Below are 13744 nucleotides of genomic sequence, written 5' to 3' on the forward strand. Positions count from 1 at the left end.
TTTAAATAAGAAACAAATTGACACTGGCCTGAGGAAAGAAAAGAGTTGGTACCCCTAGAAAAGACTGAATTTAATTTGGCCAATGTGACATGTTAAACTTGTGTGTCCTGCAATTAACATCACAAGTGTCTTTAGTCTTCAGTCAGTTTGACTCTTTAAAATGGATAAAACTCTGCTGTTTGGTATCATGGTGTGCGCCACACTGGACATGGGCCAGAGAAAGCAAAGGAGAGAGTTGTCTAAAATGATCAGATAAAACATTTTGTCAGGCAAGTTAATGGCAAAGGCAGGAAGACCATCTTCAACAGATAGATGTTTCTGTGACTACTGTTGGAAATTTCATTTCGAAATTTAGTTTAGGCAAACCCCCTTAGGTGTGGTGGCAATAGAATAAAAAAAATAATGAACTGAAGAGACTGAATATAGAAACAGTGACCAAAAAGCCTGGAACTATTTCCAAAGAGATTCAAGGTGAACTTGAAGGTCAGATTCATCAGGGTGTCAGATCACAACATCCATCACTGATTGAGTCAAAGTGGATGACCGAGTAGGACTCTACTGCTGAAAGCAAATCATAAAAAAGCCAGACTGGAATTTGTCAAGAATGTATAGTATATTGACAAGCTACAAAGCTTCTGGGAGTCTGTCCTTTGGACAGATGGGACACAACTGGAGCTTTTGTCAAGTCACATCAGCTCTATGTTTGCAGATGCAAAAATGAAGCACTCAAAGAAAAGAACAATGTAACTACTCTCACACATGGAGGAGGCTCGTTTATGTTCTGGAGCTGCTTTGTTGCATCTGGAACAGGGTGTCTCGAATCGGTGAAGGTACAATAAAATATCAAGACTATCAAGTCAGTCTGGAGTGAAAAGTGCTGCCCAGTGTCAGAAAGCTTGGTCTCAGTCACAGGTCATGAGTCCTCCAACAGGATAATGACACAAAACACAACTAAAAACACCCAAGAATGGAAAAAAAACTAAATATTGGACTTCTCTGAAGTGTCCCCCTATGAGCCCTGATCTAAATCCTGTTGAGCATCTGTAGAGACAGCTAAAACATGCAGTCTGGAGAATTGGTGCCACTACTACCAATAACAGTCCAACACACTTGCATTTACAAACTGAAACTGATCATGTAGTGGATCAGTATAGTTTGTTTTTGAGGATCAAATACATCAGAGGAAAGTGCAGTAAAGTCCAAAATGTAGCCATAACAAAAGTTTCATATTTTTATATTTAGAAAAGTATTCATGTGGGCAATGATGGCTTGGGGTTACCCAACTCAGTCCTAACCATAAGTTTTAACAAAAAGGAAAGTTTTAAGTCTAACCTTAAAGACAGAGAGCATGTCGGCTGAGAGGTGGCTGCACGAGACAGGAGCCTGATGACTGAAGGCTCTGCCTCCAAATCTGTTTTTGAAACTCTGGGGACTAAAATAAGCCTCCAGTCTGAAAGGGTTAGGGTTCGCTCTAGGGATCATGTGGATCTCTAGGGTCTTTAAAGTATGATGTAATTTACCGATTGACTTTACATGTGAGAAGAATTTTAGATAAAATCCTGGATTTAACATGATGCCAATGCAGAGAAATTAGAAACATAGAAATATTATAAATATAAATTAGAGAAATATTATATCTGTTGAAAATTGTTATTGGGACTCAGGCTGCCACATTTTGGATGAGCTGGTTCTTCAGAGAAATAAGAGAATGATCTATTCAAATTCACAACTGAAAGCACAACATAAGGATGAGGTTGGAGCGCTCATTAAGGCTAAGCTAATTGAGGAGTGATCAACAAATCAACATATTGTTGGGCTGCCTGCTTGTAATACTGCAGTGTCTCATTTTCTACGCCTGTCTGTGATAAACAAATAAACTTAAACTTAAACTTTATTTATTTATATAGCACCAACTCATGCAGTGTAAGTGCAACTCATGGTGCTTTACATACAGAGATAAAATAACAATCAAAAGTACAATTTAAAACATCCCATACGACCCCACCCCCCACGCATACGCACACCCTCACTCACACTCATACACATGTGCACACACTCACACGCCCACACACACACACACACACAATAAGTGGACTGGTGACATGGCTTAGCACTAACGATCCAGGTGAGGAAAACACTACCTATGGGTGGCCGTCCACACCGAGAGGCTCCACCGGCCATGACCACAAGGAGCATCGCCACAGAGACCCCCCCAACCGGGACAGACCAGGACAGACCCCACACAGAAGGTGGAGTCCCTCCCCCAGCTACCCAGGCCTGAGGGATCCCCATGACGACACCCCCATGGGCGGAGCAGACACACCTCCCAGTGTGGACGACCCCCCCTGAGGAAACACTGGAGCTAAAAACTAAAAGATTAAAAGAAAGTAAAAAATGCATAAAAAGTGTAAAATTTTAGAAAAATCTATACAAAACTTAAGATGAATAATAAATAACATAAAATACAAAGTCACTCAAATGGATTAAAGGTTTAAAAAAAAAAAAAAAAAATGAGATCAGATAAAAGCCAAGCTAAAAAGGTGTGTCTTGAGCCTCCTTTTAAAAGTATCAACGTTCTCTGCGGCCCTGAGGTTCTCTGGCAGGCTGTTCCATAAATAAGGGCCATAATGGCTGAATGCAGCCTCACCGTGGGTTTTGGTCGCGGTTCGGGGAATGGTTAAAAGGCCGGTGCCAGAGGACCTCAAGGTCCGTGAGGGTTGATACGGTAAAAACAGATCAGATAAATAAGATGGCCCAAGACCGTTAAGACATTTAAAAACCAGTAAAAGAACCTTAAAATCAATCCTGAAGCGGACGGGGAGCCAATGCAGCGATTTTAAAACAGGTGTAATGTGCTCCCGCCCTCTGGTCCTCGTCAGCACGCGAGCGGCTGAATTCTGTAATAGTTGTAGGTTCTTAATACTCTTTTTAGGAAGACCAGAGAGCAGGGCATTACAATAATCTAAACGACATGAGATAAAAGCATGCATCAGCACCTCCGTGCTGGCCTGAGAGAGAAACGGGCGGACTCTGGCTATATTCTTAAGATGGTAAAAACCTATCTTCGTAATATTCTTTATGTGTGGAATAAAAGTGAGCTCAGAGTCAAAAATAACACCCAGGTTCTTTACACATTTCGAAGGTTTAAAATCTTGTAGTTTTGGTAAAAGTTTCTCTCTCTGGCCTTCAGGACCAATAACTAAAACTTCTGTTTTGTCCTGGTTGAGCTGTAGGAAATTATCTGCCATCCATGACTTAATATCTAAAATACAGTTAAAAAGGGCATCAAGTGGCCCTGTGTCATCAGGAGACACGGCGATGTACAGCTGAAATAGAAAGAAGATTTGTTATATGTATGAGACAGATACAGTTGTAATGATTATTTTTCCACAAAGTAAGAAAGTAAACCTTTTTTTTGTATCTTCTAGACTAAATTACTGTAATGCGTTATTAGCAGAATATCCAAGTAATTCGCTGAATATCCTCCAGCTGATCCAAAATGCAGCAGCGCGAGTGCTGACAGGAATCAGCAAGAGAGACCACGTCTCTCTAGTGTTAGCCATCATTGATCTCCATTGTTATCGTAGTTTGTCGTGCTGCTCTGCCCCCTCCTTTTCTCTTCTGTGCATGTTTGCAGGCCGGAGCTTCAGGACCTGCATGCTGACCTGCAGTCCCACCTTCTGATCATCCTACTGCTTAATTCCACCTGTCTGTGTGGATGTCTGGTACATGCCTGCTGACATCTTGACCTGCAGTCTCCCCCTCCAACCGCCTCAGTGTCTGCTGTCTACATTTGCTACATTCTGTCTCTTCTCTCTCTGTTCTTCATTCTCTCTGTCTGTTCCCTCTTTTCCTGCTCTGCCCAGCTGGCTTTCAGCAGGAGGATCCCCCTTATGATCCAGGTCAGGGCTGGACTGGGACAAAAAATCGGCCCGGGCATTTTGAGCCTAGACCGGCCCACCAGGTATTGATGGAAAGAAAATGAAGCCCATGAATATAAACAAACGTTCTTGTGACACCGCTTGTACACTGTCTTGTTGGTGTGTATGTTCTTGTCTAATAAACCTAAACCTACACCACCCCCCCCCAGTCCCGTTATAGATGTACTTAGTACTGTTTCTGAGTAGACCAGCAAACTTGTATGGCAAGCCGTTTTAACATTTAATAGCTAGACTGGATATGTGTTGCAGATATCTGTAATTAAATTCTTCCTAGTCAAAAAGAACATTTCAGATATCTACAATGATATATTAACCCATTTTAAACAGGGGGAACGCATTCTGACAGCGTGAAATACTGCTGTCAGAATGCGTTCCCCCTCTGTTTATCATGAAGGGATGCTCACACATCTTCAAATTCATACTGCTGACTTCTTTCACCACCACAGATAAGTCCTGTGATTTTCAGGCTGATATCATCATATTTGACCATTTTAAACAGGGGGAATGCAGCGCTGCCTCTGTTTTTACTAATTAATGACCATGAATTGCCTAAACAGTGGGTTCTTCCAATATATGTACACAAAGTCTTTGCTGCGATGGCATCACTGTAGGTAAACATTTCTCCAAAAAGATTGATGTATTATTTCACCCACCCACTATTAATCACAGCATTATTAAAATTTAGTGACAATCACAAATCCAAACACACCTGTCCCTGTCAAAAAAGCAACTTAAATTTGGAGTTGCTAATTTAGTTTTATAGAATATATAAGATATTGAATAATATGAACTCATCATTCTTCAAATATTATCAATAATAATATCAATAATAAGCCACGCGCTCTAATGTTGTGACTACTCCAGCCAGAGCTGCCTGGGAGATTTGCGAGGCCCTGTGCGGAATGGTTGGGGGGGGGGGGGGGGGCCCTCGCGCATTAAAAACATTAAAAAAATATGCATTAAAAAGTAAAACAGTTTAAAAGCATAATTAAAGGCAGAAAGACATTGATTAAAAAGAATTAAACAAATGAGATGCAAGAAATAAAGGTTGTAGTACATTGTGATCGATTACTGAAATGCAGCAGTAAATAAGAAGGTTTTCAACCGTCAAAAAACAACTTCTGAAAAGTCAAAGGTCCAAAGTCAACAATCTTCAAATATAGCAACGTGCCGTTTGCTCGTTAAATGTTTGTTGAGTTAGAGGTCTCCAAAGCAGCTCAAAGCAATTGCATGCTTACTTGACTGCCCTGAAAAAGGTTTGTAATTATGATTTTTGTATATTTGACCAAAAGACAAAATAGTACATAAAAAAAGAAAGCTAATGCTAATGTCCTTTTATTTCAACACAATACATTACACCCTCAATCACATACATTACAACACACCACACAGTCATCAAGCTGCACCCACCACTGTCCCACCAAGAGGGCTGGTGAAGGAAACCCCATTCACCCATACACACACACACACACACACACACACACACACACACACACACACACACACACACACACACACACACACACACACACACACACACACACACACACATATCCTTGTTATTTTACGTCGCAGGGCCCAAAAGTTTTTTACCAAGTTATGGGATCCCACCTTTCTAGTGAGTCTACAGCTATGAAAAAAATCAGACTAGACAAAAAAATCCTGATAATTAAGAGGACTTTAGATGAGGAGAAATAAAAAGATAACATTTTATGGTAAGTTTTTCTGTCAGTTGTGAGGTCTGTGTCTAACATTCACCAATTAGGGACACACACGCACGCACGCACGCACGCACGCACGCACGCACGCACGCACGCACGCACGCACGCACGCACGCACGCACGCACGCACGCACGCACACACACACACACACACACACACACACACACACACACACACACACACAACTCTGTTGCAGTATCAGAATACATATAATGTATAAGTGTCTTTCAGGTTTTGCCAAAAATGTGGTATTAACCATTAACCTAATGTAGACAACAGGAAAAGAAAGAAAAATAAATACCTTACTTGGGCAGTTGGTGGTTAAAATATTTGCCATGTCACTTTTTTTAACAAATGCTAGCAGTAACTTCGTTAAGCAGAAATGACAACATGAACTGTAAAATATCCTTTTCTAAGCAACAAATACTTATTTGTTCACGTTAAATGAAGTACTTAAAATTTGACACTTAACATAGTAATGGTGCAGTTTCTTCTTCAACTTGGGGTTACTTCTGTACAATCCTGTAAAATAAGTTATGGTACGTGGCTTGCAAAATGACTGCTTTCTTTTTAGTGTTTGTTGTCTTCAGAATAGGATAGTACCTAGACAGAATTCTTCCTAGCGAGAATTTATTACTTGAAAACATTTTGAAGGTTAGAACGGCAAAAAAAATCCAGCATAATTTGAAAAATGAAGGGACTAAAGATTAAAATTAGCCATTGGCTATAATCTTGCATATTTACATGTATATGTTCATTAATATGTATTGGCCCTGTTATAAATAAAATAAACTCATAATTTGAAACACTGTAATGACCTTTAGCACCTTCCCTCAGTAAAGTTTTCAGTGCTTTATGTGAGAATGGCAGCCTGGTTTGTGATAGTTTGTGAGCCAGTGACACTGACTCTATAAAAATATGTTTATTCACAAGTGTAATGCTGTTTACTCACACAACATTTCACAGCATCATGAGTTCATCATGTGTGCGTGAATTTATAGATATTATTTATTTCTCTGTGTAGTATGTCGACTGGAACTGATAAAGCAGTTTGCAGCTGCTCAGTGTTTGTTTAACCAGCTTCACCTAGCTGCGTCTGTGGCTTGATGACAGATCTCTCTCTCTCTCATGCATTTAGACCACCGCTGTCCTCAGGCTTCTCGGGCCAGCGTTAGCAACGTCACCCAACAGGAACTAACTCATACACTGTGAGTTGCCTGTCCACATCAGAGGCAGCAGAGGGAGTGCACTCACAGCCACGCTCTTCCAGCCACAGTAACTGGGTCAGTAAGCATGCCAGAAGAGATCTGCACTGTGACACTGACAAACCCTCCACAGAAATGGTCAAATAATTCAAATTAGAATGACAGTTGTTCACGGCTAAGATTTTACGCTTTGCATCTGTGTGAGTTCATATTTAGATAAAACTTTCAAACAGTTAACGATCAGCTTTGGCGTCCAATTGTGTAATATTGTGTAATCTATAATGCAGTAATTCTTTGACCTTTGCCAAGTAAGACTAAGATGAAGTAAAACCTCAACCCAAATGACCATTTGGCTGTCATTGTGTTAACAGCAACTACAATCTTGTTCGAACTGTAATTTCATTAGTGTTTATTGACTCTCTCACAATTGTTTTACCGTCAAGTAGGAATAAAATCCAAAATCCAAATTTTGAGAAGCAATGGTCTCTATTTTTAATAAAAAATGCTGCAATTTATAAAGAACTCACTATATGTATAAATAAGAAATCATGTACTCAAGTACATTTATTACTTTATAGTGATTTGTTCAATATTCATAGTGTGTCTTTATATCATTACAGAAATGCAGTCACGATCTTTTTCCTGCTCTGAACAAGACTTTAACAGCAGCTGATTACCTACTGAATTTTCCACTTGTAGTTGGAACATGTGGTAAGCGATTTGTAGCAAGACATTCCGATTAAACATGACAAGAGCTGCGTACATATTAACAAAGTGGATAGGGAAGAAACTGCCCTACTTGTGAGGATGTGCCCTTTACTTGGCTGTGGTGCACATCTGCCTAACTTGATACCAGCATGGCCTCTGGGCTCCTACCAGCTTTTCTCTGTGTCACATTGATGGCGGAAAATGCAAAATTATTTGTTTATTTTAGTTAAATTCTTTCTGAAAATGTTTTTTAATGTTTTTAGAGAGAAAAAGAATAATGACTGCAAAACTGACTTGACCGATTAAAAAAAAAAAAAAAAAGAAAAAAAAAAAAATATATATAATTGCACTGGACTTTTTTACCAACTACCTTCTCGCACTACTGTAAATACTTGTAAATACCACTGGGAATGCTGCAATCACCCATGCACATACTGTAACAAAAAGTGTATATATATATATATATATATATATATATATATATATATATATATATATATGTATATATGTGTGTGTGTGTTATACATGTATAATATGTATGAATGTATGTATATTATTTATACCGGTAATATATATATATAATATTATGTGTAAAATACAATAGTGTTATAACACACAAACGCACACACACACCCACATATACACATGTATATATATATATATATATATACACACAAACACATTAGAAAATGTATGTATGTCTTTATACATAACAGAACAGCCTTTTTTTGCCGGTTTGCCTGTCCTGCAGTAACTAGAACAACATGTGAGACGCAAAAACATCTGTATTTCTTAGATTTAAATCAGAGTTCAGATTTCAGATTCAGACTCAGGCTTGCTATTACAGTATAAAAATATTAAAGCTGATTTTTGGTTTGACTTTTATTGCCACAATCATTACAGTATTCCAGTCTTCTTCTTTTTTTCCAGTCTTCTTTTGGAGGAGGGTAGTGGATGTTATCAGCCCAAATGGCTTATTTTCCTTCTCTTTCGTTAGTCTAATGTGTAATCTCTGGCCAGTAGCTTTAAAACTAGCAACACTAGTTGAAGCCATATCCCTGCTGCAGCCAAAACAGCTTACATTGCCTCATCTGACAAAAAGAAAAGACAAGTGGTAGTTTTAGCTATCAATATAGAAAATGACATTCGTCCTATTTTCACATTTTCTCCATGTTAAAATCACAAAATTCATGTTGCAAAATCAGCTAACTGCCTTTACAATGTTAGCGCACATTTGCATGTAAATAGCTGAGGCAGATCATCGGAGGTGTTGGTTTCGCTTACCCTCAAAGACTCGTAGGCAAAGAGTTTTCATTTATTCTAGTATATTTTCTGCACATCTGTACATAATATAATTGCACTGGACTTTTTTACCAACTACCTTCTCGCACTACTGTAAATACTTGTAAATACCACTGGGAATGCTGCAATCACCCATGCACATACTGTAACAAAAAGTGTATATATATATATATATATATATATATATATATATATATATATATATATATATATATATATATATATATATATATATATATATATATATATATGTGTGTATATATGTGTATATGGTTTACATTGTGTTTATTTCACTGCACAACCACTTCCGGTTAGATGCTAACTGCATTCCGTTGCCCTACTTTAACATGTGCAATGATATGCAGTGATATGAGTACCGGTATATGGAAATCTCGACCGGTTACATGGTGCAAGAGAGAAGAATATTAATATATGGTCTCAATTCGTAGAGGTCCTCCAAAACATGTTTTAAAAAGTGTCCTTGACCTTATAAGGTGTTCTTCTCTGGCTTGGTGTATTGAAGTGTACTTATATGTGGTATATTTGCGTAAGATATAGGTACTCTGTCTGCGTATATACTGATACAAGGCAAATGTGATTTTAAAAAAAATATATAATTATGCATTACGTAATTTGGTTGGTCCGAGGGAGGGAGGGAGGGAGGGAGGGAGGGAGGGAGGGAGGGAGGGTGGGGGTGATGATTGATTTGTATTTTATTTAGTTTTTTTTGTTTTTTTTTTGTTTCATACAAAAATATTATGTATGGAAAAAGACTATTATGGTTATCGGTTTTCAACTACGTCATTTTTTATTTTCTAGTGGTCTGTCTAAATGACTTGGTAGTAACTGCCATCTTTTATGTAAATTAGCTTTTCTTGAGAATTTGCACCCAAAACTAACCAGAGGAACTTTGACTATAACATTTATGGGTTCATATTCCCAGGAATCATAGGTTATTTTGGGAGATGTTGCATATAAATAAATGTCATACATAATTTGAATGTGATTAAGGTTCTTTAGGTATCGCTTTACTGATGTGAAACATTCATGTTATCCAGTTATGCTTAAAATGTATAACTAAAATCCCCCTTTTACCTCAATAAGCAAAAATTAAAACTGCTTAATGGGGTTTGTTCAATAGGATCCAGAGGGTGGGTGGGTAATGTCTAGGGTTATGATTTTATTTTTATTTATTTATATATTTATTTATTTTTTGCCCTTAATTTATGCGTTAATTTTGCATTGTTATACTTAATAATATGGGCATTCCTTTTTTTTTGTTTTTTTTTTTTTTAATTTGCTTTTTGTTATTATATTTATCTATTCATTTGTTGTTGTTATGTATTGGTGTTTTTTTTGTTAAAATATCATATACATGTCCCATGTTGTTTTTTCAAAAATGAAAAAAGAAATAAAAATTTGATCACAAAAAAACATGTGCAATGATAATAAAGTTGAATCAAATCTAATCTAATCTAATTTTCATACAGTTATGAAACTGTATGAGAAACTGATTAATGGGTCATTTCATACAGACAAATATGGCAGACAGTTCATTACATTTTTAAGAAATTTTTATTTTATTATTTTAGCTAGGGTACAGTTGTGATCTCTGAAAGCGTTGACAGTCCACTGACTGCCGCTTAAAAAAAACTGTGACCCACAGCAATAGCACCAACATCCATTTCCGCATGTTCGCTGTGAGAACAAGTCCACTGTTTATAGGAGCTTGACTCGGCCCTGTCGCCAAGCAACGCAATACAGAGAACCTTCTAAATTAGTGAAGCATGAATGGCCTGATGAGTGAGTCCTAAAACAAGGTTTCGTATTTGGCATGCTGGAGTGAGGTTAGAGAAAAAGTAGGACAAAGACATGACGACATAAACACATCAAAGGAGTTTATGCGTGAAAATATATACCAAAAACATTTACATTTTACATTGAACCATATAGGCACAAACACGCAGAGAAAAGTGATATGAGTCATTGCACATACAGTAATAATAACAGATTTTATATACATCCTAATGACAGCATTCTAACAGTGCTCTGTTCGACTGTGATTTGTAGACTTCCATACAAAAAAGTTTTACGTTTCAACAATGCCAGATTCTTGGTAAAGTTTCAGCAGAATACCAAACTAGGAATGGTGCTGTCATGGAACAGAAGGTGTTTAAAAGCTGAGCACGCTGCAAGTGTTATTACCTGAGGGCACTATATTCACTTTTTGAAGAAATTCCCATCGAGGTGGTCTTTAGATGATGGAGGGCCATTGAAAAGATCAATTTCCAGTCAAGGTAAAGACTTGAGGCTCCATGGAACACTCACTTACATCACTTTTCCTTTATGTGTGGTCTTTATGCAAATACTATGAGAAATCAGTATTATTATTACTGGTTAGAAGGTACAACTAAACAACAACTAATTTATAAGACAAACAACTCTGGAAAAAATATTCATATAATATAAATATATTTTTAGATGGTGTCCCTTGCTGCCGTGTTAATGAAAAATAAGATGTAAATAAGACAAAATATGTTGAATATAAATTTTAGGCCAGAAAATGTGAAAATAGTTAGTCTTTTCTTTTTTTTTATATTGCCACTGAGTGATCACTTAGATCACTGCAAATAGGTATAACTCCAGCTACCCTATAGTTGCGAAATTGTATAATATGTTTTACACACAGGGGGCATTGAACACGTTCCTGTTTCTCAGTATGGTATCAAACATTTTTTTATTCATGCTGACATATAGCAATGTTTTCGGGGGTTGTTTTTGCTTGCAAAATGATGGCTGTGAGCAGTGGTGTTGCAAAGTTAACAGAACACAACAGCAGATACTAGCAATACTGCTTATTCAAATTACAGGACATGGTAGGAACCATAATGCCCTTTGTAGTACAATCTCCAGAGCTATGAATTTTCAGACAGTCAACAAAATGATTCAAATCATGCACACAGTTTCACATGAATGTGAAAGAAACTTGACACTATCATCAAAATCAATGCTTGGAAAAAAAAATAAGTTTAAGTTGGCTGACAGTTCCAAAACTGAACCTCATTCAGATACTTTGACGACAATGCCGATTAACAGTGTTGGGATCTAAGAACTATGCGTTTTTTAGAAAGATGGAAATGAAACTGCGAAGGCTAAAAATCACAAAAGCTTACTTCTCCATCTGTAATTTACAGGCTGACAATTATGTGGATCACATTTACAGGCTATATATGTCTCATTTCAACAAGTTTCTCCTCAGATATGGCACCAAGTAGCAAGAATACAGCATTCACATGGCGTGTCTGACACTAGAATTATCATCCGAAAGTCACATGATTTCTTTCTCTTTTTGTGCTACAGCTTTATTTTACTATGAGTATGGGCATTTTACTACTGGAAATGAGCAACTCTGGAAAACTGGAAAAAGTGTTGCTTTTAGATTACCTTCTGTTACTGACATAGCACTACAGTAGCTAATAAGAGTTAGGATGTATGATACACCATCCACAACAAAAACTCAGAAATCCATAAAAGCACACTTTCATATCACAATCCTACATACTATAATTATTAATTTTATATATGTCTCTTTATATGCAGCAAGCTAGTATAAAACACATTTTACTCACTAGATATTTTCATAATGTCTCAGGTTTTCGTTTGTGTAGGACGATCCACCAAGCTGTAATTTATTATTTGCCCATATTCCAAATCTATACCAAAGTGCCCTCGCTGTCCGCGGTGCTGAAAGTCACGCACGTTCCCATGCTGAACAATTCAGTCTGCGTGCGCTAGAAACACAAGAACCTCTCAAATGACGCAAGTAAGCTTTTACATATAGTACATATAGTTTAGACTTGGTTCTTTTTGTGTGGGGTGTTGACTTTTCATAAGTTATACTATTTTGCGACAATAACACTATATTTCCACATACATTCAGCTGAATTTGGACAATACAATGTGAAGTGATTTTAAATGTCGTAAAGAGAGAATTAATATTTATATTACGTGTCACAAACTATAGGAAGAACAGCCATTTTTCTTAAGAGGTCAGTTTATGCATACATTTATGGCAGTATTTAGCATGATGTCCAAGGTTAAGTAACAGTAAAATAATGGATATCAAAAACGCTCCACAGTCACACTTTACAACATTGCAGTGTGGTGGATACAGTCAGTGGAGGATCAACTGCGATCACCAGAGAAAAAAAATATAATCATTCAAACAAGCGTCAGTGTAAATGCCACGAAGAAAAACCATTAAAGCCACACAAAAAAAACCCATTCAAACACACGCTGTGGGGTCTTGCACAGCATTTCGTGACGTTCGATCTAATAAACACTCAAGAAAACAAAAAAAGTATACTTATTCAGTATGTCTTACCTTCACGAAGAAGACTGGTTGAGAAAAGGCACGACCTCTCGCTCCTTCTCTGCGTCCTCCTCACTTTTCTGCGTGTTCCGTGGGTGCGCTGGTTTGGGATTTGAGCGCTGCAGAGTCAGATGAGCAGGACTCTCTCTCGGTCAGCAGCAGCTCGGCTCCGGTCACAGTGCGCTGTGAGCGGCCGCTCTGCTCCCCCTCCTCAGGTGTGGAGGGGAGACACTCAAGCCTGATTTATGGTTCCGCGTTACCGTACGCTGCGCGTCGCCGCGTACCCTACGCCGTAGGCTCTGCGTCGATTTAACGCGGGACCATAAATCAGCCTTCGGTCTATGTGATGGGGAATGGTTTAAAGGCGACATTGGGAGGAAAGGTCCATGTACACTGAAAAAAATAAATAAAATCTAAGCGCATGTAAATATAACATATTTAAATCTGTGATATTAACAATTAAAAATGAAGTTACCGGTAGTTTCTTTACATGA

The 13744-nt window shown here is 37.7% G+C and overlaps 1 protein-coding gene across 1 annotated transcript in view; it reads right to left on the reverse strand.

Annotated features, from left to right (window-relative positions):
* The window catches only part of LOC133444434 (voltage-dependent calcium channel gamma-5 subunit), a 37743-nt gene extending 24326 nt beyond the window's left edge, over window positions 1-13417 (reverse strand). Inside the window, exon 1 of the mRNA XM_061722226.1 lies at window positions 13263-13417. The gene's annotated coding sequence lies outside the window, so the exon portion shown is untranslated. The remainder of the gene's footprint in view (window positions 1-13262) is intronic.
* Between the last annotated feature and the right edge of the window lie 327 nt (window positions 13418-13744).

Source organism: Cololabis saira, chromosome 1, assembly GCF_033807715.1.
Source record: "Cololabis saira isolate AMF1-May2022 chromosome 1, fColSai1.1, whole genome shotgun sequence".
Taxonomy (NCBI): domain Eukaryota; kingdom Metazoa; phylum Chordata; class Actinopteri; order Beloniformes; family Belonidae; genus Cololabis; species Cololabis saira.